The following is a 25546-nucleotide window of genomic DNA, read 5'->3' as shown; positions in this document are numbered from 1 at the left end:
CTGTGTCACCCATGCAGGTCAGCACCCATCAGAAGAAGGGAATTTGAGGAGCCATTGCCAAGCAGGTGCAGACCCCGGTGGTCTTTGCCCAGTGGAGCACCCACTACACAAAGCAGTGGGAGGACCTGAGACGGTGGGTCTGGAAGACTGCAGAGACCCAGCTGGGGAATGTGCTCACAACGGGGGACCTTGATCCCCCCTAATGGCCTGCATTTTGATGGTGGCCTACCCTGAGGTGGATGTATGCTTGAGGTCAGCACAGCAGCCACAAGAGGGTAGGTACTGACTGTTACCTCGCACATGACAGGCCTTGGTTGGGATTGGGAGGCTTACTAGTGGCCAGATGTGCATGTGATCAGTGGTACAGCCAAATTGATAATGGGTATCAGTCACCCTAGCAGGCTCACTATCGTTGATGTGTGACAACACTATGCTGTCAGTGAATGTACTATTCAGATTTCCCATGGTTGGGTGGGTCTGGACACCCTAAGCATTGCGTGTGACCAACTCCATCTGTCTGCATCAGTGTATCAGAGGTATTAGTGCAATCCCATCAGTAGTTGTCTTCTGGAATAACTGAGACAAGCTGGATATTGTACTGTAGCTGCCATTGACTGATTGTGGGGCTGGATTCACAGTTCCACCACATGAAGGGCCTCAATGGTACAGTACTACTGCCATGATAGCGGACTATGCAGTCATATGTTAACTTCAGAGTGTAGGAAATGTGTACGGAAACAACAATGGGATACTGCTACATGTGATTCAGTGAGGGCAGATTGCCCAGCAAAATCGGCTTTGGAACCAATCATTGTCTGGACTTGCATTTTCAACAATGTTATGGTATTAGATGTGGTATTTACCCTGGGAGGTCCCTGATGTTACACCACTGTCTTAACATGTCATGTATGACATGTCCCTGGCAATTTCAATTATGGTATGCAGAGTCACAGCCTTCATCATGTCACCATGTCAACTTGTGTGCACATCTGTTGTTCAGTTACTATTACAGCTTGCCTTGGCCAATAGGCAGTAGCTTACCTGGGGTGCAATTGTAATGGCATGCCCTGCTATTAACCGCTTCTGTGCCTTGGACGAGATGATCTCGTCCAAGGCTACAGTTCCCCTGTGCCTTGGACGAGATCACCTCTTCCAAGGCACAGGGGAACTTGGGGGAGCGCTAGCGCGCCCCCGTGCACCCCCTCCCCCCCAAGGCGGGGATGGAACGGGAAGATCTTCCCCTTCCACCCCCGACCCCCCCCAACCCCCCTGTGACATCAGCGCGCGAGCGCGCGCTGATTAGTCACAGGGGCCTCCCCCATCGCGCTGGAAGCTTTGCTTCCAGTGCGATTGAAAGAGAAATGCTTTGCATTTCTCTTTCAATCACTGGGGGAGGCCCGGAGGGGCTTCAAAGGGAAGGAAATGTATTTCCTTCCCTTTGAAGTCTCTCCGAGGGTTTCAAAAGCCGGATTGCTTGCAATCCGGCTTTTGAAACCCCACTAGACACCAGGGATTTTTTTTTTGTGTGAAATTCACATAAGGGAGCGACCCCTTGGGCAAGTGTCGCTCCCAGGGGGGGCATTTTTTCAGGAAGGCCTTTTCTGCAACCCCTGGGGGCAGAACGGCCTATTATTAGGCCAATCTGCCCCCAGGAGTGGCAGAAACCTCTAGGCACCAGGGACCATTTTTTTTTTTTTTTAATGTTTTATTTTATTCTTTTAGGTGGGGAGCGACCCCTTAGGCAAGGGTCGCTCCCCTTGGGGGAAAATTATATTTAGGCCATTTCTGCCCCCCTTGGGGGCAGATTGGCTTATTTTGATGAGGCCAATCTGCCCCCAAGGGGGGCAGAAACCACTAGACACCAGGGAGTTTTTTCTTTGCGTGAATTTCACGCAAGGGGAGCGACCCCTTAGGCAAGGGTCGCTCCCTGGGGGGGCAAATTTATTTTAGGCCATTTCTGCCCCCCCTGGGGGCAGATCGGCCTATTATTAGGCCGATCTGCCCCCAGGGGGGGCAGAAACCTCTAGGCACCAGGGGAATTTTTTTTGTTTTTTTTTTGTTTGTTTTTTAGAGATGGGGAGCGACCCATCAGGCAAGGGTCGCTCCCCTGGGGGGCAAATTGTGTTTAGACCATTTCTGCCCCCCTTGGGGACAGATTGGGCGATTTTAGGTCAATCTGCCCCCAAGGGGGCAGAAACCTCTAGGCGCCAGGGGAATTCTTTTTGTTTTTGTTTTGTTTGTTTTTTAGAGATGGGGAGCGACCAATCAGGCAAGGGTCGCTCCCCTGGGGGGCAAATTGTATTTAGACCATTTCTGCCCCCCTTGGGGGCAGATTGGGCGATTTTACGTCAATCTGCCCCCAAGGGGGCAGAAACCACTAGGCACCTGGGATTTGTTTTTTGGCGCCAATGTCACGCAGGGGGATCGACCCCGTAGCCAAGGGTCGCTCACGGGGGGGGGGAATGGGGGTTGGGGGAGCAAATTTATTTTAGGCCATTTCTGCCCCCCCCTGGGGCCGGCTGAGCTAGAGGCCAAACTCCACTGGTAGGCACTTTGCAAAAAGCACCTCTGTTTTCTGTGAAAAAATATGTTGTGTCCACGTTGTGTTTTGGGCCATTTCGTTTTGTGGGCGCTAGGCCTACCCACAGAAGTGAGGTACCATTTTTATCGAGAGACTTAGGGGAACGCTGGGTGGAAAGAAATTTGTGGCTCCTCTCAGATTCCAGAACTTTCTGTCACCGAAATGAGAGGAAAAAGTGTTTTTTGGGCCAAATTTTGATGTTGGCAAAGGATTCTGAGTAACATAACCTGGTCAGAGCCCCGCAAGTCACCCCATCTTGGATTCCCCTGGGTTTCTAGTTTTCAAAAATGCGCTGGTTTGCTAGGTTTCCACAGGTGCCGGCTGAGCTACAGGCCAAAATCCACAGGTAGGCACTGTTTTCTATGAAAAAATTTGATGTGTCCACGTTGTGTTTTGGGCCATTTCCTTTCGTGGGCGCTAGTCCTACAAACACAAGTGAGGTATAATTTTTATCGGGAGACTTGGGGGAACGCTGGGTGGAAGGAAATTTGTGGCTCCTCTCAGATTCCAGAACTTTCTGCCACAGAAATGTGAGGAACCCTTTTTTTTTTTAGCCAAATTTTGAGGTTTGCAAAGGATTCTGGGTAACAGAACCTGATCCGAGCCCCACAAGTCACCCCATCTTGGATTCCCCTAGGTCTCTAGTTTTCAGAAATGCACAGCTTTGGTAGGTTTGCCCAGGTGCCGGCTGAGCTAGAGGCCAAAATCTACAGGTAGGCACTTCGCAAAAATCACCTCTGTTTTCTTTCAAAAAATTGGATGTGTCCACGTTGCGCTTTGGGGCGTTTCCTGTCGCGGGCGCTAGGCCTACCCACACAAGTGAGGCATCATTTTTATCGGGAGACTTGGGGGAACGCTGGGTGGAAGGAAATTTGTGGCTCCTCTCAGATTCCAGAACTTTCTGCCACAGAAATGTGAGGAACATGTGTTTTTTTAGCCAAATTTTGAGGTTTGCAAAGGATTCTGGGTAACAGAACCTGGTCCGAGCCCCACAAGTCACCCCATCTTGGATTCCCCTAGGTCTCTAGTTTTAAAAAATGCACAGGTTTGGTAGGTTTCCCTAGGTGCCGGCTGAGCTAGAGGCCAAAATCTACAGGTAGGCACTTTGCAAAAACACCTCTGTTTTCTTTCAAAAATGTGGATGTGTCCACGTTGCACTTTGGGGCGTTTCCTGTCGCGGGCGCTAGGCCTACCCACACAAGTGAGGTATCATTTTTATCGGGAGACTTGGGGGGAACACTGGGTGGAAGGAAATTTGTGGCTCCTCTCAGATTCCAGAACTTTCTGCCACAGAAATGTGAGGAACATGTGTTTTTTTAGCCAAATTTTGAGGTTTGCAAAGGATTCTGGGTAACAGAATCTGGTCCGAGCCCCACAAATCACCCCATCTTGGATTCCCCTAGGTCTCTAGTTTTCAGAAATGCACAGGTATGGTAGGTTTCCCTATGTGTTGGCTGAGCTAGAGGCCAAAATCTACAGGTAGGCACTTTTCAAAAAACACCTCTGTTTTCTTTCAAAAATCTGGATGTGTCCACGTTGCGCTTTGGGGTGTTTCCTGTCGCTGCCGCTAGGCCTACCCACACAAGTGAGGGATCATTTTTATCAGGAGACTTGGGGGAACACTGGATGGAAGGAAATTTGTGGCTCCTCTCAGATTCCAGAACTTTCTGCCACAGAAATGTCAGGAACATCTGTTTTTTTAGCCAAATTTTGAGGTTTGCAGAGGATTCTGGGTAACAGAACCTGGTCCGAGCCCCACCAGTCACCCCATCTTGGATTCCCCTAGGTCTCTAGTTTTCAAAAATGCACAGGTTTGGTAGGTTTCCCTAGGTGCCGGCTGAGCTAGAGGCCAAAATCTACAGGTAGGCACTTTGCAAAAAACACCTCTGTTTTCTTTCAAAAATTTGGATGTGTCCACGTTGCGCTTTGGGGCGTTTCCTGTTGCGGGCGCTAGGCCTACCCACACAAGTGAGGTATCATTTTTATCGGGAGACTTGGGGGGAACGCTGGGTGGAAGGAAATTTGTGGCTCCTCTCAGATTCCAGAACTTTCTGCCACAGAAATGTGAGGAACATGTGTTTTTTTGGCCAAATTTTGAGGTTTGCAAAGGATTCTGGGTAACAGAACCTGGTCCGAGCCCCACAAGTCACCCCATCTTGGATTCCCCTAGGTCTCTAGTTTTCAGAAATGCACAGGTTTGGTAGGTTTCCCTAGGTGCCGGCTGAGCTAGAGGCCAAAATCTACAGGTAGGCACTTCGCAAAAAACACCTCTGTTTTCTTTCAAAAATTTGGATGTGTCCACGTTGCGCTTTGGGGCGTTTCCTGTCGCGGGCGCTAGGCCTACCCACACAAGTGAGGTATCATTTTTATCAGGAGACTTGGGGGGAACGCTGGGTGGAAGGAAATTTGTGGCTCCTCTCAGATTCCAGAACTTTCTGCCACAGAAATGTGAGGAACATGTGTTTTTTTGGCCAAATTTTTAGGTTTGCAAAGGATTCTGGGTAACAGAACCTGGTCCGAGCCCCAAAAGTCACCCCATCTTGGATTCCCCTAGGTCTCTAGTTTTCAGAAATGCACAGGTTTGGTAGGTTTTCCTAGCTGCCGGCTGAGCTAGAGGCCAAAATCTACAGGTAGGCACTTTGCAAACAAAAACCCTGTTTTCTTTCAAAAAATTGGATGTGTCCACGTTGCGCTTTGGGGCGTTTCCTGTCGCGGGCGCTAGGCCTACTCACACAAGTGAGGTATCATTTTTATCGGGAGACTTGGGGGAACATAGATTAGTGAATCAAGTGTTATTGCCCCTTGTCTTTCTCTACATTTTTTCCTTCCAAATATAGGAGAGTGTGTAAAAAAGACATCTATTTGAGAAATGCCCTGTAATTCACATGCTAGTATGGTCACCCCGGAATTCAGAGATGTGCAAATAACCACTGCTCCTCAACACCTTATCTTGTGCCCTTTTTGGAAAAACAAAGGTTTTCTTGATAGCTATTTTTTAACTCTTTATATTTCAGCAAATGAATTGCTGTATACCCGGTATAGAATGAAAACGCACTGCAGGGTGCAGCTCATTTATTGGCTCTGGGTTCCTCGGGTTCTTGATGAACCTACAAGCCCTATATATCCCCGCAACCAGAGGAGTCCAGAAGACGTAACGGTATATTGCTTTTGATAATCTGACATTGCAGGGAAAAGTTACAGAGTAAAACGTAGAGAAAAATTGATGTTTTTTCACCTCAATTTCAATATTTTTCTTTTTCAGTTGTTATTTTCTGTAGGAAACCCTTGTAGCATCTACACAAATGACCCCTTGCTGAATTCAGAATGTTGTCTACTTTTCAGAAATGTTTAGGTTTCTGGTATCCAGCATTGGTTTCATGCCCATTTCTGTCACTGACTGGAAGGAGGCTGAAAGCACAAAAAATTGCAAAAATGGGGTATGTCCCAGTAAAATGCCAAAATTGTGTTGAAATATGGGGTTTTCTGATTCAAGTCTGCCTGTTCCTGAAAGCTGGGAAGGTGCTGAGTTTAGCACCGCAAACCCTTTGTTGATGCAATTTTAAGGGGAAAAACCACAAGCCTTCTTCTGCAGCCACTTTTTCCAATTTCTTTGAAAAAAATGAAACTTTCACTGTATTTTGGCTAATTTCTTGGCCTCCTTCAGGGGAAACCACAAAGTCTGGGTACCTCTAGAATCCCTAGGATGTTGGAAAAAAAGGACGCAAATTTGGCTTGGTTAGCTTATGTGGACAAAAAGTTATGAGGGCCTAAGCGCGAACTGCCCCAAATAGGCAAAAAAAGGCCTGGCATAGGAGGGGGAAAAGGCCTGGCAGCGAAGGGGTTAAATGTTATGTCAGAGATGTACATGTTGATATGTGTCTATGGAAGGTATGTATTGACCTTCATCCACCCTATCTTTCTCTCTCTCCCTCCCTCTCTTTCTCTCTCTTTGTGTGCATCAGCATCATCAGGCGGAGGAGAAGTGGCACAGGCGAGTGGGGAAGCAGCAGCCCACGGGTCCTGGAGGCTAATACCAGCGATGCCGAGGGACTCAGTGGGACAGAGGGTGAGGCCGAGGGACTCAGTGGGACAGAGGGCGAGGGGAGTGCCACAGGGTAGACCGGATCGACCACATCATCTTCAGATTCCTCCTCCGATGGGTACTCTCTGGAGGTGGAGGACCCATCTGTGACCACCCCAGCAACAACCTTTTCGGCCACCCCCCTTACTATCACTGCCCTCCCTGTAGCTCTCCACCCAGTTGCCCATGCCCACTCACCGAAGAGGGTGGGCATCTCCTTCACCGCTGGCACCCCTGCCCCTGCCCCAGTCAGCCCTGCTATCCTCAGTGAGGAGGATATTGACCTCCTGAGGTCCATCTCTGTGGGTCAGTCCACCATCGTGAATGCCATCCAGGGACTGGCAGTTCAACAGAACAATGTATTCCTGGAAGGCATCCACGCTGCCCTGGCTGGCCTGTTGGGATCCTTATACGCTCTGGCCGCCTCACTGATGGTAGCCAGCGTCCCTTTGTCTGTTGTCTCCCCTCCACCTTCCTCTTCCTAATCACAAACCCCTCTCCCCACACCCATCCAGAGCACACATTCACACAGACATTCATCCACCTCAACAGAAACGGTTCGCAGTGACAAACCCAGTCACTACAAGACCCACCACCTGCATGCACACAGACAACACCCACCTGCACACACAACATCCACTCCATGGACTGACTCCCCCTCACCCCTTCCTTTACAGACACTACACCACTCACACCTGCTGGCATGACACCAGCACTCCCTTTTCCAGCCACTTGTACCATCATTCCCACAGTCAGCACAATAACAGACCTGCATACCTCCACCCCATTCAACGCATGCGCATTCACCACAACCACCAATGCACCCACATGCAGCATATCATCCATACCTGCAGCCACCACCCCAACAGACAGTCACCGTTCCAGCATGGCATCACCCAGCACCTTCTCCCCCCTCCTCCCAAGACACCTAAGCGCCTGCACTCACCCACCCAGCAGACACCCAGCACACACATTGAATCCATATATGCACATGTACCCACAGCACCAATGAGAACACATCTTACAACACTCTCTCTACTCTCAAACACTTTTCCCATGACAACCCTTGTGTCCCTAAGAGACGTTTCCTTTATGAAGTTTCCCTGCTACCTACCCCTCCCCTACCCCATGGTTTCCCGAAGCACCTGTATCCCTCCCTAAGTCCAGCCCTTCCACCTCCCAGCCCTCCCCTGTCACACCTGGTGTTGCCCATGCCTCTACCACTGCTAAGAAGTCCACCCCCACCCAAGGTGCCACCTCTCCAGGAAAAAGCTAAGGTGGCTCCTACTCATCCCAAAGCCCCCCCCACTAAACCCAAACGCAAGGAGCCCCCGCCCAAACCCAGACCCAAACCTAAGGCCCCCCCGCCCAAGCCCAAATCCCCACCAGCCCCAAACATCCCTGAGGTGCCTACCTGACCCTTGATGACCTACAGTGTGGAGGTCACTTTGCAGTCAGTGAGGCACTGTGTTGTACCATATGTGTCATGGGCACAATTGACAATGGGCCAGCCAATGGCCTAATTTTGTATATAATTTTGTGCCACAATTCTGTTAATTTATTAAATCTGGACCAACCTGCAGTTGGTATCGATGGTGACATTCTTCTCCTGCCTTTCCTTCTACATGGATGTGCTTTGTTTGTGGGATTTGGTTTGTGTGTGTGTGTGAAACTTGTGTGTTAGTTGAGCTAGCTGGTGTGCCTGGGCTGCATGTGTGTGAGTGAGCCTGCCATTGGTCCCGCTGCTATTGGTGTGTTTTGTGTTCGTTATATGATTGTGTAGTCCCATGCATGTGTGTTGCTGAGTTGTGCGTTTTATATAGTGTGATGTGTTTGTGGTGGTGTTGTGTGCCATTGAGTGGTTGTTCTGTGTGCGTATGTGTGTGTGGTGATGGCTATGTCATTTGCGTTGTATGCTGTGTGGGCGTGGTGTGATATTTGGTACGTTGTATGGGTGTGTGTTTTGTTGATTGGTTGTGAGTAGTCTTTGCGTGCTGTCAGTACGTGTTGTAATGTTTTGGTGTGCAGTTCTATGAGCTGGCAATCCGTTTGTGTAGTTGTGATTGTGATGTTGTGTGTGTGTCGGTGGTATAGTGTACATGTGTGTTAGCTTGTGGCGGTGATGTTGTGGGGTGGGATATGTATGTCTTGTGTGTCTTGGCCCTGGTGTGTGTATTGTTTGTGTGCGTGTGTGTGTTTTCTGTGTGCATGTGTGTAGGTGTGTGTGTCTTGGTATGGCTGTGTGATTGTATGTGTATGGCAGTGGCTAGCCATCCCTAATGTGTGTGGTGTTTGTGCATGTGTTCTAATACCTTTCCCTCCAGTGTGTACTAGGTGGGTGTACTTATGGTTGTTGTTGTCTTTGTCGGTGCTGGTTCTGGGGACGCAGGGCGATCAGGAGGAGTGGGAAGACTTCAAGTTCTGGTTCCATGGCAGCTCCTTACGTGTGTGTTCCTGAAGGTGAGTGTCTCCTTTTATATTTACGCCAGGGATTTGGTGGCGGTGTGACTGCGCCGGAAATCCTGGCGGTGTACCACCTTGTAATATGCTTGGCAGAAACATTGTCCTCAGGAGCCTGGTGAGGCATGCCACCGTCTGCTGAGGTCCATCCGCACTGGCGGTACTGACAGTGGATTGGCTGTGTTCAGTTTAGAAGACCACGATGGTCATAGTATGGCAGTCTTCTCCGCCGGCCCGGCAGCGGTGCGACCGCCATCGTCACTATGGTGGTCCTCGCACTGCTACACTCATAATGAGGGCCTTAATGATCCATGCGGGTCCATTTAAAAGTCACAGCATGCACAAAAGAAAGAGAAAGAGAGAGAGAGAGACAGAGAGAACAACACTCATGAAAACATAATATACGGTCTCATTACAAGTTTGGCAGCGTTATGGCAAGACCTCCGCAGTGGCCGCTGCCAAAAGACCACTATGTTGGTGGTAATCCAATAGCCGTATTAAGACTCACACTGTGAAGACCACCAAAAAACCTCCAAAAATCCTAAACCACCAGGACACTGGAGGAAAAAGGCAGTTCCACCACAAGCACCACTAGCCTAACTAAAATCCACCCACCAGATAAAGAGCCATAAATCACCACAGTGGTACGTCCATGGCGGAAAACCATTGGTGGTGCAAAAACGCCCTGGTCACAACTCACTGCTGTCAGAACACACCACATTGGATAGTTTGAATACCCCACACCTGACACACGTCCACAAAACTACTCACTGCACTATATAACGCACCCCTACACAACCCAATCAATCATATATTTTTAGAGCGCACTACTCACTCATAGGGACTCAAGACGCTAAAGGATGTGTCCTCAGAAGTCAGTTGAAGAGCCTGGTCTTGAGGTCCTTCCCGAACTGAGACAGCAGCAACTGTCTGAGGTGAGGAGATAAGGCGTTCCAATCTTTTGCTGCCAGGTATGAGAAAGATCTTCCTCCAGCCAAAGACTTCTTTATGTGGGGTACATTGGTGAGCGACTACTGGGATGAGCAGAGAGGTCTGGAAGGGGAGTACCAGTTGATGCAGTGGTTAAGGTAGCTGGGTCCGCTGTCGTGGAGGGCTCTGTAGGCGTGTACAAGGAGTTTGAAGTCGATCCTTTTCTCGACGGTGAGCCTGTGGAGGTTTTTCAGGTGTTCTGTGATGTGTTCTCGGCAGGGGAGATCTAAGACGAGTCTGGCGGCAGCGTTCTGAATTGTTCAGGTTCTTCTTGGAAGTTGCGGCATAGAGGTCGTTGCCGTAGTCAAATCTGCTTGTGATTAGGGCCTTGTTAAACTTGGCATCCTTGGCATGGTCTCCCCTAACTTTTTGCCTCTGCTTCCCAGGTTGTTTCTGTGTGATAGACTCTGTTTTGCTGTTTTGTTTGCTCTGGACACATTGCCACTGCTGACCAGTGCTAAAGTGTAAGTGTTCCCTGTATAAATTTACTTTGTAAATTGGCTTATCCATGATTGGCATATTTGGTTTACTAGCAAGTCCCTAGTACTATACACTAGAGGTGCCCAGAGCCTGTAAATCAAATGCTACTAGTGGGCCTGCTGCACTGGTTGTGCCACCCACACTAGGAGCCCTGTAAACATGGCTCAGACCTGCCGCTGCAGTGTCTGTGTGTGTTCAGTTTTAAACTGCCAATTCGACCTGGCAAGGGCACCCACTGTCCAGGCCTAAACCTTCCCTTTTCCTACATGTAAGGAACCCCTAAGGTAGGCCCTAGATAGCCCCATGGACAGGGTGCAGTGTATGTTAAAGGTGGGACATGTACTGATGTGTTTTACATGTCCTAACAGTGAAGTACTGCTAAATTCAGTTTTCACTGTTGCAAGGCCTATTTCTCTCAAAGGTTAACATGGGGGCTGCTTTAAATATTATTACAGTGCAGATTCCCTTTGGGAGCAGATAAAATATGGAGTTTTTAGATTGTTAGTTTGAAAATGCCACTTTTAGAAGGTAGGCGCTTATTTGCTTAAACCATTCTGTGACTTTGCCTATTTGTGGATTGCCTGTCTGGGTCAGTTTGACAGTTGGGCTGTTTGTCAATCTCCCCTAGACAGTGACACAAAGGGAGCTGGGGTGTAGCCTGCATATTCTGATGAGCCATCTGGGCTCGAGGGGAGGGGAGGAAAAGTCACTTACACCTGAATGGGCTGTCCCTCCCCTCACACACTGCAGTCTCCTACCCCCTGGTGTGTGTCTGGGGTCTGGCCTGGGCAAGGCAGGATCTTGTAAACAACAGAGACTTTCCTTCGAAGTAGACCTTCTTCAAAGGCAGAAACGAGTATAAGTATTGGGCCCAAAACTCTGAACATCAGATTACTTCTGGAACCAAGAGGACCCTCTCCCAGGGGGAAGAGCTAGAGAGTTGGAGGAGTACTGCCCCTTTGCCTGTGACTGTGTTTTGCTGGCTTGGCCTGCAGTAGCTGCTTCTGCCTGAGAGAGGACAAATACTGACTTTTTTCTGACTTCCCAGTGGTGAAGAATCTCCAAGAGCTTGCCTCCTGCTGTTAAAGTCTCAAGGATATCAAATACTTCCCTGTCAGCATCTGAACTCTCTGCTGAGATGCCTGCCCTGCCAAGTGGTGCCCTAACCTGTCTCTGGACCCTTGAAAGGTGAAGCTGGTGGAAAATGACAAAAATCCATGCATAGATCACCGTACGGGGAAACTTTCAGCGCACCATCTGCAACGTGGCTGATAAACGACGATCTGCCGGCCTCGTGGCTAAAATCGGCTCTCCACCTACATAGCGGCTGGGAGACCAACACATCGGAGCTGGAGAAACGGTGTGCAACACATGCTAGCGGTTGCTGAGAATGACGCAAGCCCCATGCATCGCGATTTCCTGACACCGTGAAAACGGATTTCCAATGAAACATAGATGGGCGTGAAAAATCAACACAAAGCCTGCCTGGACCTGAGGTGCCCGTCTGGGAATCAATGCATCACTCTCTTGCGGGAGAGAGGAAACGGCGCACCCTGATCCGACCGGAGACGGAATGACACACAGTCTTGCTTGCAAATGAGAAATTGACCCATTGCTGGCCTTTTTTGATGTACGTTTGCCCAAGCCACTTTATTTTTTTACGGTAACCAGGTACTTTCTGTAACAACAGCATTGTCACTGTTTTCTACGGATTAAGACTCTTAGGCCCTCATTACAACCCTGGCGGTCAGCGATGAAGCAGCAGTAATACTGCCAACAGGCCAGCGGTAATAAATATGAAATTATGACCACGGCAGAAACCGCTCAGACAGACAGACACTTTAACACACCGACCGCCAGGCACCACGGCGGTAACCGCCAAAAGCCAGACGGAAGACAATGTACTGCCCATAGTAATATGACACACCGATCCAACACTTTTTTCGGGCGGTACCAACGACATCAAAAGCCTGTCTGGAACATAACACAGTAGGGAAAGGACTCACCTCTGGCCACTTAGGGAAGAGCCACGCCACCATGGAGTCCGAGCTGCATGTCTTTCCCATGCTCTTATACCTTCTGCTCCATTACGAACACCAACGCCGGCGAAGACGACCATGGTGAGTACTGCCACCCAGCACACAGGGGAGAGGGGATGAAAAAAAGAGTGACACACTGTCAACATCAGGACAGTGCACGCTCTACGGGCGATGTAAAGGCAAAAACACAGTCCTTATGCAGAGGCATATTTCATGCATTGCGTTTCTATGCAGTACATTAACCTTTTGCATTGCAGAGCTTTCAGCTTGAAAAGTCATTAATGCTGTTTGTAATTCATTGTTCATTTGCAAGTCTTTTTTGCAGGACTACAGGGTGTGGTCCTTTATTCTAATACTTTCTAGAAGCCTTTCTGGCAGCATGGTTGGGTGTGGCTCAGGGCAGGGCTTGGCTCTATATAAGGGAGCCAGCCCAGGTCCACATCCTCACTATTCAGAGGTCACGGTGCAGAGCAGCAGCATTTTCCAGAGCTCCTGTCCCGGAGGCCTATCCAGTTATTTCCAGGCCTGCACTCGTTTATTTGGGGATCTTCAAGCAGGGCGGTAAGGCGGAGGTCAGGTTAGGGCCGACTCCGTTTTACAGCAACACTCGCGTTTTGAGCCTAAACTTGAAATCGCTTGTGCAATTGTTTTCATGGCATTTGCATCATGAATTCCAAATTGGAAACAGTGTGCGCGATTCTTTCTAGGCATTTAATTCTTGCCATTCAGATCGGCAGTGTGCGCGATCACTTCATGGCATTTACATCGTGAATTCCGAATCGCAATAGTGTGCGTGATTCCTTCCAGGCATCTAATTCTTGGCATCAGATCGGCAGTGTGGGCGATCACTTCATGGCATTTACATTGTGAATACTGAATCGGCAACAGTGTGCGCGATTCCTTCCAGGCATTTATTTCTTGGCATTCAGATCGGCAGTGTGCGCAATCATTTCATGGCATTTGTATCGTGAAGTCCGAATCGCAACAGTGTGCGCAATTCTTTTCCAGCTTTAAACCCTTGAATCATAGATCTGCGTTTTGCGAGATCGTTTCATTGCATGTAAATCTAGATGTTCGAATCGGCAGCAGAGTGCGCAATTCTTTTCCTGGTGTTTAACTTTTGAAATACAGATCGGCAGAGTGCGCGATCATTTCTAGACATTTAAACTTAGATGTGCAGTTTTGATGTAAGTGCATAATATTCCCTGAACATTTGAGTCTTGAAACTCTTAATCAGAGAGTGACGTAGAAGTCTTATTCATGGTACTTGTACAGTTAATTCATGCAGAGAAAACACCATGTGTTCTTTGATTCTTGCTACAATACAGAGATTATTCTAAGAAGTATTTTGGAGAGAGTTTTATTGTTCAAAATATAATATGCTAATTCTGGAATTTTCATGATAAAACCTTGCATAACCTTTTCTTGATTTCCAGGTACCTAGATTTTTGGGGCCTAGTTATAGTGAAGGCTTAGGCCATTCAGGTTTTCAACATAAGTGTTTATTTAAAACAAAACTTATTGAAAGTCATTGTGATTAATCTTGCAATTGTGTTGTTTAACTCTTGCTTCCACAGGTCTCCTTCCCCACTGTTCCCAACCCAAAACCCATTCCCCTACTTGGCCATTCTTTAACTCTGTGCTATATAACTAGTGGAGTTTGGAGCTGCCAAGAGGTGGACATGTTGGGAACATGCGCAAGCCCCAAGGATCTGGTCTCCTTGACATACACACACGCAACACCCCCAACACCACACAGACAACCATATGCAGTAACATAACTTATACACCCCCGTACCCCTCTGGAATAATGCAAGGACAACTACTATAGTGTAAAAAAGGCTGTAATAAGATAAATATAGGTGAAATATGTGCATCCAAATAAAAATATATATATATATTTACAATGCAAGGTACACTGCCCAGTCGTTAATGTCTGTGGGCCACAGGGCCACATCACAAAGTTCAAGGCCCAACCTCACTCCTGCAACAACACGGAGAGGACACTGCAGGGGCATCAGGTCAAAAATAGACAGGAGAGAAAACTACTAAGAGAGCTACTCAAATGCACTTGAAGATACCATAATCTTCAAGAAAACAACAATAGAGTTTGAAATAATAAGAGCTATATATAATAGACCAATTATAAACACATGATATCAGGCTGCTATACTCTAGCAATTAATCACAGATAGAGTAATCCTATTATATGATTTTATATAAATTTTTTATTTTTGTCATTATTATTCAGTGATAATACAATCATAGAGAAATGTACATCATTTTATAAAAAAGACCAACAAAGTACCTAAGTCAGACAAACCACAAGCATACTGGACAAAACAGATGAAAAGGAAGATCTTATCTACAAGTGAAACATGACATCAATAAAGCTAATCCTAATAACATAGTGAAACTAAAACAATTTTTAATGATAAAGATATATAAATATAAATTCTTCTAATACATTCATGATAATCTAATACATAAAAAGAAAAACAATGCTGACGTGGTTCTATCGAAGTGGTACCGTAGGGACCAAAAGGCCTACGCGCGTTTCGGTGTTTTATGATATTATGGGTCACCTTCTTCAGGGCCGTTCCCAATGGTACTGTTCAATAGTAGTCTAGTCTTAGCAGCCAATTCTTCTGGTAAATTTGATTTTAGGTTTGTAGTGTATTTTTTGATAATGTAGTCAAAAATGATGGGGAATGGGTGGGCACCTCAGCTGGAAGATGGTACAAAGCCACTAGTCCTGGAGGGGGCAACATGCCCTGTGCTTGGTGCTGGGGAGTGCAAGGCCACAGTCTCACAAGTGGGAGACTTGCCCACTGGCTCTGGAGGGGGCAACATGCCCTATGCTTGGTCCTGGGGAGTGGAAGGCCACACTCTCTCAAGTGGGTGATTTGCCCACTGGTTCTGGAGGGGGCATTGTGCCCAGTGAGCTTCATCCTGGGAAAGGATGGGGTGAGTGGATGGCTTCTTCAACTGGTTCTGGAGGGGGCATTGTGCCCACTGAGCTTAATCCTGGGAAGGATGGGGTGAGTGGATTGCATCTCCACTGGTTCTGAATGGGGCAACATGCCCTGTGAAGCAGATCTTGGGGAGTGCAAGGTCACAGTCTCTCACCTGGGTGTCAGACCCTCAGGATTTGTTGGGGCCAGGCCGCACTACAGCCCATGGACGCAGGACTACACACTGTCCGCCGGCCGTGATGGCTGCTGAGTAGAGGCAGTGGTGTGGTGGTGGCGCTGCTGGCAGTGGTGGGGAGAGGCTCCAGTCCTTCCCCTGCAGCTTTGGACGGCTGCCCACTGGGGCTGCTGCTGCTGGCAGTGGTCTGGTGGTGGTGCTGGCAGTGGAGGGGGGAGGCTCCAGCCCTTCCCCTGCAGCCTCGGACGCTGCCCACTGGGGCTACTGGCAGTGGTGATGGTGGTGGTGCTGGTCCCTGGATGGCATTCACAATGGTTGACTGCCCAACAGAGATGTATTGCAGGAGGTCAATAGCCTCCTCTCTCAGGGCAGCAGGGCTAACTGGGGCAAGGCCTGACGTGCCTGTGGCGAAGGAGATGCCCACCCCTCCGGGTGAGCGGGCATGGGAAACTTGCTGAGGTGCTGTTGGGAGGGCGATGCTGGTACGGGGGCGGTGGCCATACCTGTAGCTGGGGTAGGCACAGAGGTGTCCACCACCACCAGGGAGCTTCCATCGGAGGAGGAATCCGTGCCCGAACTGTCCCCTCCTGTCTCTGCCGTGGTGCTCCCCTCGCTCTCTGTCCCACTGGTGCCCTCATCGTCGGTGGATTCGGCCTCCTGGGTCCTGTGGGATACAGCTCCCGCCGTTGCCGGTGCCTCTGCTCCTCTGTTAGATGATGCTAATGCACATAAGGACAGGGTGACAAAACAAAAAGGGGGGGAGAGACAAAGGATATACTTGGTCAATGGCGGCAACAACACCACCGTTGGAGTACACTACACACACACACAGGGAACAGCCCTACGCACTAAGCAATGCACTACCAGTCACAATGCTTGTCACAAGGCCATGGTTAGGGACACCTAACGCCAATTGCAGCATACCTGAGACCCACACACCCATGCCCAGTAGTGGATGCCTACTAGCTTGGTTGGAGGTATTTATATCCGAACCCTGCCCAACATGGCACCTACTCTGCAATGTCAGGCCTGGCCTAGGGGCACCCACAGACCCACATCCCCCACCCGGATACCACCCCACTAGGTGCAAGTTGTATATTGGGGCACTGTACTCACCCCCCTATGGCTGCTGTGATGCCCCCAAGCCACCATCCTGCTCCAGATAGGCCACCTCCAGTATGCAGGCCATCGGGGGTCAGGGTTCGACTGGCACCCCTTCCTCGTTGGAAGGCCATCCCCAGCTGGGCCTCCACCGTCTTCCATGCCCAGCGTCTCAGGTCCTCCCACCGTTTGGGACAGTGGGTGCTCTGCCTGCCGTAGACCCCCAGGGTCCGCACATCCTTGGCGATGGCACGCCATATACCCTTTTTCTGATGGGTGCTGACCTGCAGAGAAATGGATACAGGGAAAGGTATTAGTCTGACCGTCCTGCCTGTTACACTCATGGCCCACCATGCCTCTTCTCATCCCCATTAGCATACACATGGCCCACCATACATGCTGCAAGCTGCCCAGGGCCCATCCACCACCCAACCCCCACATGAGGCCTACACACACAGTACTCCATGTATTCATGCCCCATGCATCGTACTCACAGTGTACTCCCCTGTTGGTCTGGAGGCCCATACAGCATTCGGTAATGGGGTAGGACCCCATCCACCAGGTAGAAAGTAGGTGAACAGATAGAAAATGGCGGTGACGTCCGCGGCGGTGCATACCGTCACCGCCAGCGTACATCACCATAGGCCACTGTACCCCAATGTCAACCAATGAGGAGTTGCACGCGGTTTCCGACCGCCTCCCGCAATGGCACACAACGTCAGTGGAATTACCTCATTTCCACCTATCCCTCCTAACAGGACAGGCGGACGCCATTTCAGGGAGGGTTGCAGGCCAAGGCTCCTAACTGTGTCACAGTACACATATGCACCATTTGGACCTCTCCAACAAAATACTGTTACAATCACAACATGCATTGAAGTGTAGTAGTTGGAAATAAGAGATAATGACCAGCTGCTCACCATTTTGCCCCATAGATTGCAACCACTGCGGATGAATAGGAGATGGAGACATACCCCCATGTACAGACCATTGGTGGCCTTGGCAACAATGGAGGACAGGCACATTATCCTCACCTATAGACTGGACAGGGCCACAATCACAGAGCTGTGAGCCCAATTGGAGGCTGACCTAATCTCTACTATTCCTCACCCCACCGGGATCCCCCCTCTTGTGCAAGTTCTATCAGTGCTCCATTTCGTGGCAACTGGCTCCTTCCAAGTGACAGTGGGCTTGGCAGCAGGAATGTTTCAGCCAATGTTCTCAATAGTGCTGACCAGAGTGTTGTCTGCCCTGATTAAACACATGTGCAGCTACATCGTTTTCCCCCAGGTGGAGGATTTGGCCACAGTGAAAGCTGATTTCTATGCAATAGGACATATCCCCAACATTATTAGGGCAATTTATAGTACACATATTGCTTTTGTCCCCCCCCTCCGGCGAAATGAACAGGTGTTCGGAAATCGAAAGAGCTTTCACTCCATGAATGTGCAGACGGTGTGCCTGGCGGACCAGTACATTTCCCACGTCAATGCGAAATATCCTGGGTCTGTGCATGATGCCTTTATCCTGAGGAATAGCAGCATCCCATATGTGATGGCTCAACTCCAGAGGTCCAGGGTGTGGCTAATAGGTGAGCACTGGTTCCCACCAAGCATATGTTGGTTTATGGGTATGGTGTGGGCCCTAAGGGTTGGTGTGTGGCTAACAGTTGTCCCTCGATATTTGCAGGTGACTCAGGTTACCCCAACCTCTCATGGCTACTGACCCCTGTGAGGAATCCCAGGACTAGGGCAGAGGAACGTTACAATGAGGCACATGGGCGAACAAGAAGAATCGTAGAGAGTACCTTTGACCTCCTTAAGGCCAGGTTTTGTTGCCTCCATCTAACAGGTGGTTACCTGTATTACTCACCCAAGAAGGTCTGCCAGATCATTGTGGTATGCTGTATGTTGCACAACTTTGCCTTACGTCACCAGGTGCCTTCTCTGCAGGAGGATGAGGCTGGAGATGGCTGTGTAGCAGCAGTGTACCCTGTAGACAGTGAAGATGAGGAGGCAGAGGATGAGGACAACAGAAGTGCAATAATTCGACAATACTTCTAAAGACAAACAGGTAAGACAGTGTACCTTCACACTTAAATGACTGTTTTGTGTTTGACATTGTCACTGGCAGGCTGATTTTCCCACTTCTATGGCCACTCACTGTACCCTTTGGCATCTCTATTTGCAGATATTTGTGCCCCACTATCGCTCCTGGTGTGTTGACTGCAGCCAACTACAGGTCATTCCTATGTATACATTACTGTACAGTTGATTTTCAATGTTTAAACCTTGTTAAACGAATACATACTTAAATCATTTGACATACTCTATACTTGTATTTTTTCAAAGCACGTTTCTTTAAGTGCTAAGAAGTAGGGGGAGATGTGCAATGGGCTCGGGTGACGGTGGAGGAAAGTCCAGTCTATTTGTATCACAGGTGCATTGTGCAAGGGGGCATGAGAAAGGGAGCAATGGCAGTTCAAGGTGGACAGGGTGACAGAGTGTGACACAAGGGTGACAATCAGGAGAGTCTTACTTCCTGGCAGGGTCTTGGCAGTAATCTCTGGCTTCTGCCTGGAACACAGGGAAGGTTTGCGGGGTGGTTCTCCTTCTGCAGGAGGAAGGGTGCTGGTGGCCTGTTGGTCCTGTGGCGGGGCCTCCTGTCCACTAGCGGCAGCGGAGGTAGAGGGCTGTTTATCGGTTTGGCTAATGTCTGGGGCCCGGTGGTGTGCCTCTGCCTCCCTCATAGTATTGGCCATGTCTGCCAGCACCCCTGCAATGGAGAACAGGGTGGTGTTGATGTCCTTCAAGTCCTCCCTGATCCCCAGGTACTGTCCCTCCTGCAACCGCATGTTCTCCTGCAACTTGTCCAGTATCTGGCGTATCCTGGGAATGTTGGTATGCTCCCAGGATCACCATGAGTACCTCCTGGAGAGTCGGTTCCCTGGGCCGATCGTCCCCCTGATGCACAGCAGTCCTCCCAGCTTCCCTGTTGTCCTGTGCCTCTGTCCCCTAAACCGTGTGCCCACTGCCACTGACCCCAGGTCCCTGATTGTCCTCTGTTCGTGGAGTGGCCTAGGGTTCCTGTAGTGGTAGACACACTGCTGATTGACGTGTCCTGGGACAGAGGTATGGGCCCGCTGGGTGGGTGCTGTGCTGGTGTTTCCCGAGGGTAGAGGCTCTGAAGTGGTGTGAGAATGTGCCTGGGTAACTGACTGTCCGGAGATCCCTGATGAGCCAGGTTGGTCATCCAGATCCTGGCAACAAGAGCTGCTGTCATCACTGTGGGCATCTTCTGGGGGGGACTGGATGTTGCTCGCACCTCTTCTCCAGTAACATTGGCTGGGGGACTTTGAGGATGTAAATGCAGTGTTATTGTTTCTGCGTGTGACATCATGTGCATGGGTGTGTTGCCCTCTATGGTTGTTGTTGCCCTGGTAGATTTGCCTTTGTGTGAGTTGCTATTTGGTGGGCTAGGTGATTCTCTCCAGTGTGCATGCAGTGGTGATAGGTGTCCACACAGCTCTATGAGGGAAGTCCATGCATTGGTGTTACATGCAGGGCTTGGTATTGGGGTGAGTGGGTTGTGATGGTGGGGTATGTGGGAGGTGGTGAAGTGATGGGAGTGAGGGTGAGGGTGGGGGTTTGTGATGGCATGCAGGTGGGGGGTGATAGTAATAGAGATTTGACTTACCAGAGTCCAGTCCTCCTCCTCCTGCCAGGCCCTCAGGATGCATGATTGTCAAGACTTGATCCTCCCAAGTTGTTAGTTGTGGGGGAGAAGGTAGGGGTCCACTGCCAGTCCTCTGTACAGCTAGTTGGTGTCTTGCTGCTGTGGAATGCACCTTCCCCCGTAGATTGTTCCACCTCTTCCTGATGTCGTCCCTTGTTCTGGGGTGCTGTCCCATGGCGTTGACCCTGTCCATGATCCTCCGCCATAGCTCCATCTTCCTAGCAATGGATGTCTGCTGCACCTGTCATCCAAATAGCTGTTGCTCTACCCGGATGATTTCCTCCACCATGACCCTTAGCTCCTCCTCAGAGAATCTGGGGTGTCGTTGTGGTGCCATGGGTGTACTGTGAGTGGTGTGGTTGAGGGTTTGTGGGGTGATGTGTTGGGGTGTGTGATGTAAGGTGCCTTGATGGTGTATAGTTGATGATGTTATATGGCTCTGGTTGTGTGGGTGCTCTTGCTGTCTCTCTCTGTTGGCAATGGTTTGTAGTCCTAAAGGATTGTGGGTAGTGTGGGTGTGTGTTTTATAGTGGTGTGGGTGTGTGTGTGTATGGGTGTCAGGTGTGTGTAGTTTGAATTGTCCAATGTGATGTAGTTTTGTTTGAGTGTGTGTATTTTGAGCGCAGCGGTATGTACCGCTAATGGTTTACCCCCATTGAAAGTCTGCCGCAGTGATTCATGGGTCATAATGCTGTGGACGTAGTTCTGTTGGCGTAACGGTTTGGGTTTTGCTACTGCCAATTTATCACTGACCTTTGGGCTGGCAGACTTGTGTGTGTGGCTGTATTGTGACGGATTGGTATGTGTGTGTCATAATATGCTTGGCGCTCCTCCACCGCGGCGGCCTTATGTTGGCGGCAGTCGGCATGGCGGTAAGCAGGATTTACTGCCAATGTCATAATGAGAGCCTTATTGTTTTTAAAATTCATATCTTGACTTGTGTAGGTTGGATTTTTATTGTTCTGGTCTTATTTGATTTAGATAAATATTACCTATTTTTCTAAACCGGTGTGGCATCCCTTTTGTAGTGTTTTCACTGCATTACTGTGTGTTTGGTACAAATACTTTACGCATTGCTTCTGAAGTTAAGCCTGCCTGCTCGTGCCAAGCTACCAAGGGGGTGAGCGGGGGTTAACTGAGGCTGATTCTCCTTTACCCTGACTAGAGTGAGGGTCCTTGCTTGGGCAGGGGTAACCTGACTGCCAACCAAAGACCCCATTTCTAACAGGCGTGTCACGGTTTTCTGGCAGTCAGTTGGTATCCATCTGAAGAACTTCCATAGGAGTCCGAGGGTGTGGAAGCAGGCGGAGGTGACAGAGTTGACCTGTCTGATCGTGGTGCGCGTTGAGTTGAGAATGGAGCGGAGGTTAGGTTTTGTGTATGGTCTGTATGGGTGAAGGGCCTTCTTAGTGTTGAGGACCACCAGGAGTCATCCCAGGCTGATGAGGAGGGTCCCAGGATGAGGATCTCGTTTTTATCGGAGTTCAGCTTAAGGCAGCTCTCCTTCATCCAGGTGGTGACTGCTTCCATCCTGTCCTTGAAATTCTTCTTGGCTGTTGAGGGGTTCTTAGTCAGGGAGATGATCAGCTGGGTGTAATCAGCGTAGCAGACACTATTCATACTGTAGTTCCTGACAATAGGGGTGAGTGGGATCATGTAGGTGTTGAACAGTGTAGGGCTCAGGGATGATCCTTGGGGTACTCCACAGCTGATGTCAGGTCTCGTCTGTCATACTCCAGATCCAGGGGATCCTGGCAGGGGTGTTGTTGGTGAGCTCAGAGAGTCTTGGGGTCTGAAACTCTTGTAGATGTCTTTGATCTTTCAGTGGAAAAAGGTGACCAGTCTGTTGCAGAGATCCTGACATGGAGGGATGTTGGTGGTCTCGGCTTGTGGTTTGGCAAATTCTTTGAGGACATTGAAGAGTTCTTTACTATTGTGTGTGGTGGAGTTGTTCAGTCCTGCAGGGTAGATTTCCTAGTGGGCCTAATGAGGATGTGGTGGGATCTTGTGATGGATTTGAAGGTTGCTAGGTCTTCCGGGGATTTGCTGTTTCTCCACTTCTTCTGCAGCCCCCTGCATGAACGCTTTGATTTGTGAAGTGCGGGGGTAAACCAACTGACTTTCTTGGTGGAGTGTATTCCTGTGGTTGTCCAGAGAGGGGCCAGGGTGTCAGCATACTCAGTGAGCCATTTGTGGAGGATACGAGCTGAAGTGTTGACATCTGTTGTGTCGGGGTGGTGAGTTGCTGAGGATGTTGATGAGTTGCTCCTCTGAGATCTGGTTCCATTTTCTGTAGGTGGAGCGTGTTGAGTGAGTGTACGCTGTGGGAGTGGAGATGGAAAAGTGGATGAAGTGGTGGTCAGTCCAGTGTGGAGGGGTCGAGTCGACGATGATGTTGCTGCTGGCGGAGAAAATGGGGTTGAGACTGTGTCCGGTGGTGTGCGTTAGTGAGGTGACCAGTTGCATGAGCCTGATTGTGTCCAAGTTTTCGAGGAGTATTGAGGTGTTGTGGTCGCTGAGATAGTTGAAATGGAAGTTGAGGTCACCGAGGAGAATGTAGCTGCTAGGGGCTATGAGGTTGATGACGGCATCACTGAATGCTGGGCATGGTGCGGGTGGTCTGTAGAAGAGGGTGCAGTGGGTGGTGGTTTTAGGGGTAGTCTGCACTTGGAAGTGAAGGTGCTCCATGTTAGGGGTGAATTCCTGTGTGTGTATTGCCAGTCAGAGAGTGGTCTTCTTGGCTGTTGAGGGGTTCTTAGTCAGAGAGATGATCAGCTGGGTGTAATCAGCGTAGCAGACAATATTCATAAAGTAGTTCCTGACAATAGTGGCGAGTGGGATCATGTAGATGTTGAACAGTGTAGGGCTCAGGGATGATCCTTGGGGTACTCCACAGCTGATGTCAAGTCTCGTCCGTCATAATCCAGGTCCAGGGGATCCTGGCAGGGGCGTTGTTGGTGAGCTCAGAGAGTCTTGGGGTCTGAAACTCTGGTAGATGTCTTTGATATTTCAGTGGAAAAAGGTGACCAGTCTGTTGCAGAGATCCTGACATTGAGGGATGTTGGTGGTCTTGGCTTGTGGTTTGGCAAATTCTTTGGGGGCGTTAAAGAGTTCTTTACTATTGTGTGTGGTGGAGTTGTTGAGTCCTGCAGGGTGGATTTCCTGGTGGGCCTAATGAGGATGTGGTGGGATCTTGTGATGGATTTGAAGGTTGCTAGGTCTTCCGGGGATTTGCTGTTTCTCCACTTCTTCTCCAGCCCCCTGCAGGAACGCTTTGATTTGTGAGGTGCAGGGGTGAACCAGCTGTCTTTCTTGGTGGAGTGTATTCCTGTGGTTGTCCAGAGAGGTGCTAGGGTGTCAGCGTACTCAGTGAGACATTTGTGGAGGTTGCGAGCTGAAGTGTTGGCATCTGTTGTGTTGGGGTGGTGAGTTGCTGAGGGTGTTGATGAATTGCTCCTCTGAGATCTGGTTCCATTTTCTGTAGGTGGAGCATGTTGAGTGAGTGTACGCTGTGGGAGTGGAGATGGAAAAGTGGATGAAGTGGTGGTCAGTCCAGTGTGGAGGGGTCGAGTCGACGATGATGTTGCTGCTGGCGGAGAAAATGGGGTTGAGACTGTGTCTGGCGGTGTGCGTTAGTGAGGTGACCAGTTGCAAGAGCCTGATTGTGTCCAAGTTTTTGAGGAGTATTGAGGTGTTGTGGTCGCTGAGATAGTTGAAATGGAAGTTGAGGTCACTGAGGAGAATGTAGCTGCTAGGGGCTATGAGGTCGATAATGGCATCACTGAATGCTGGGCATGGTCCGGGTGGTCTGTAGATGAGGGTGCCGTGGGTGGTGGTTTTAGGGGTAGTGTGCACTTGGAAGTGAAGGTGCTCCATGTTGGAAGTGAATTCCTGTGTGTGTATTGCCAGTCGGAGAGTGGTCTCGTGGGCGATGGCAATGCTGCCTCCTGGTCTGGATGGACGGTCCATGCGTAGCAGCTTGTAGTTTCTGATGATAGCAATGGTGATATCCAGTCTGGATGTTGTGTTAGTCCATGCCTTATTGAAGAAACCAAAGTCCGGGCAGGTGGTGTCTATCAGGTTCCAAATCTCCATGGTGTGTTTGTTTAAGGACCGGACATTAAGGAGGATGCACTTGAGGTGGTTTGAAAGTGGTTCTGGTGCTTTGAGGTCTGGCGTTCGGCGTGCAGAGAAGTTGATGTGGAAGTGGCAGCAGGAGAAAGGTCCATGGTGTCCTTGGGGGAAGTCGGGTGACAGGTGCTCCGGCATCCAAGATTCAGTGCGTATAGGGTCCTGGCATCGTATCGGTGGATAGTGTGAGATCCAGGGCCCGTGGCTCTGGGTGCTGTCCAGGCACGGATGGGCACACATGGACTTGCCTTTGGTGCACCTTTGATGCACCATCGGCGTGGCTGCACAGTGGCCACTCTTAAGAAGGGAGAGTAGGGATTGGTCAGCTGGTAGGCAGGAGGGTGCGAAGCACTATGAAGGCAGGGGCGGGCCGCAGGGGCAGCAGCAGCGAGGAGCTGGGAAAGCACAGGAGCAGAGAAAGAGTGAAAGGAGAGAAAAGGAGAGATAAAAGGCAAAGTACAGAAAAAAGAATGAAAGAGATGAAAGACAGACATACCTGACAGGCGTAGATGGCCTCTAGACCACCAGGATGAGGTGCAGGCATGTGCCTGCAATTGGAGGCGAGCCTCAAACACAGAGCTGGCAGGCTCTGTGAGGAGACAGCAGCAGTGGCCACGCAGGAAGGAGTGACGGATGCTGACCAAAAGGTCAGTTAAGTCACCTCTCACTGTGCAGCGGACACCCTTAAGAAGGGGAGGGGGTATTGGTCAGCTGGGAGGTGGGAGGGTGGGAAGCGCTACCAGGGTGTGGCCCCAGGGGCAGCAGCAGCAGGGAGTGGGGAAAGAGTGGGAGCAGACA

This window comes from Pleurodeles waltl, chromosome 4_1 (assembly GCF_031143425.1).
Source record: "Pleurodeles waltl isolate 20211129_DDA chromosome 4_1, aPleWal1.hap1.20221129, whole genome shotgun sequence".
Lineage (NCBI taxonomy): Eukaryota > Metazoa > Chordata > Amphibia > Caudata > Salamandridae > Pleurodeles > Pleurodeles waltl.
Note: the sequence above shows the minus strand (reverse complement) of the source record.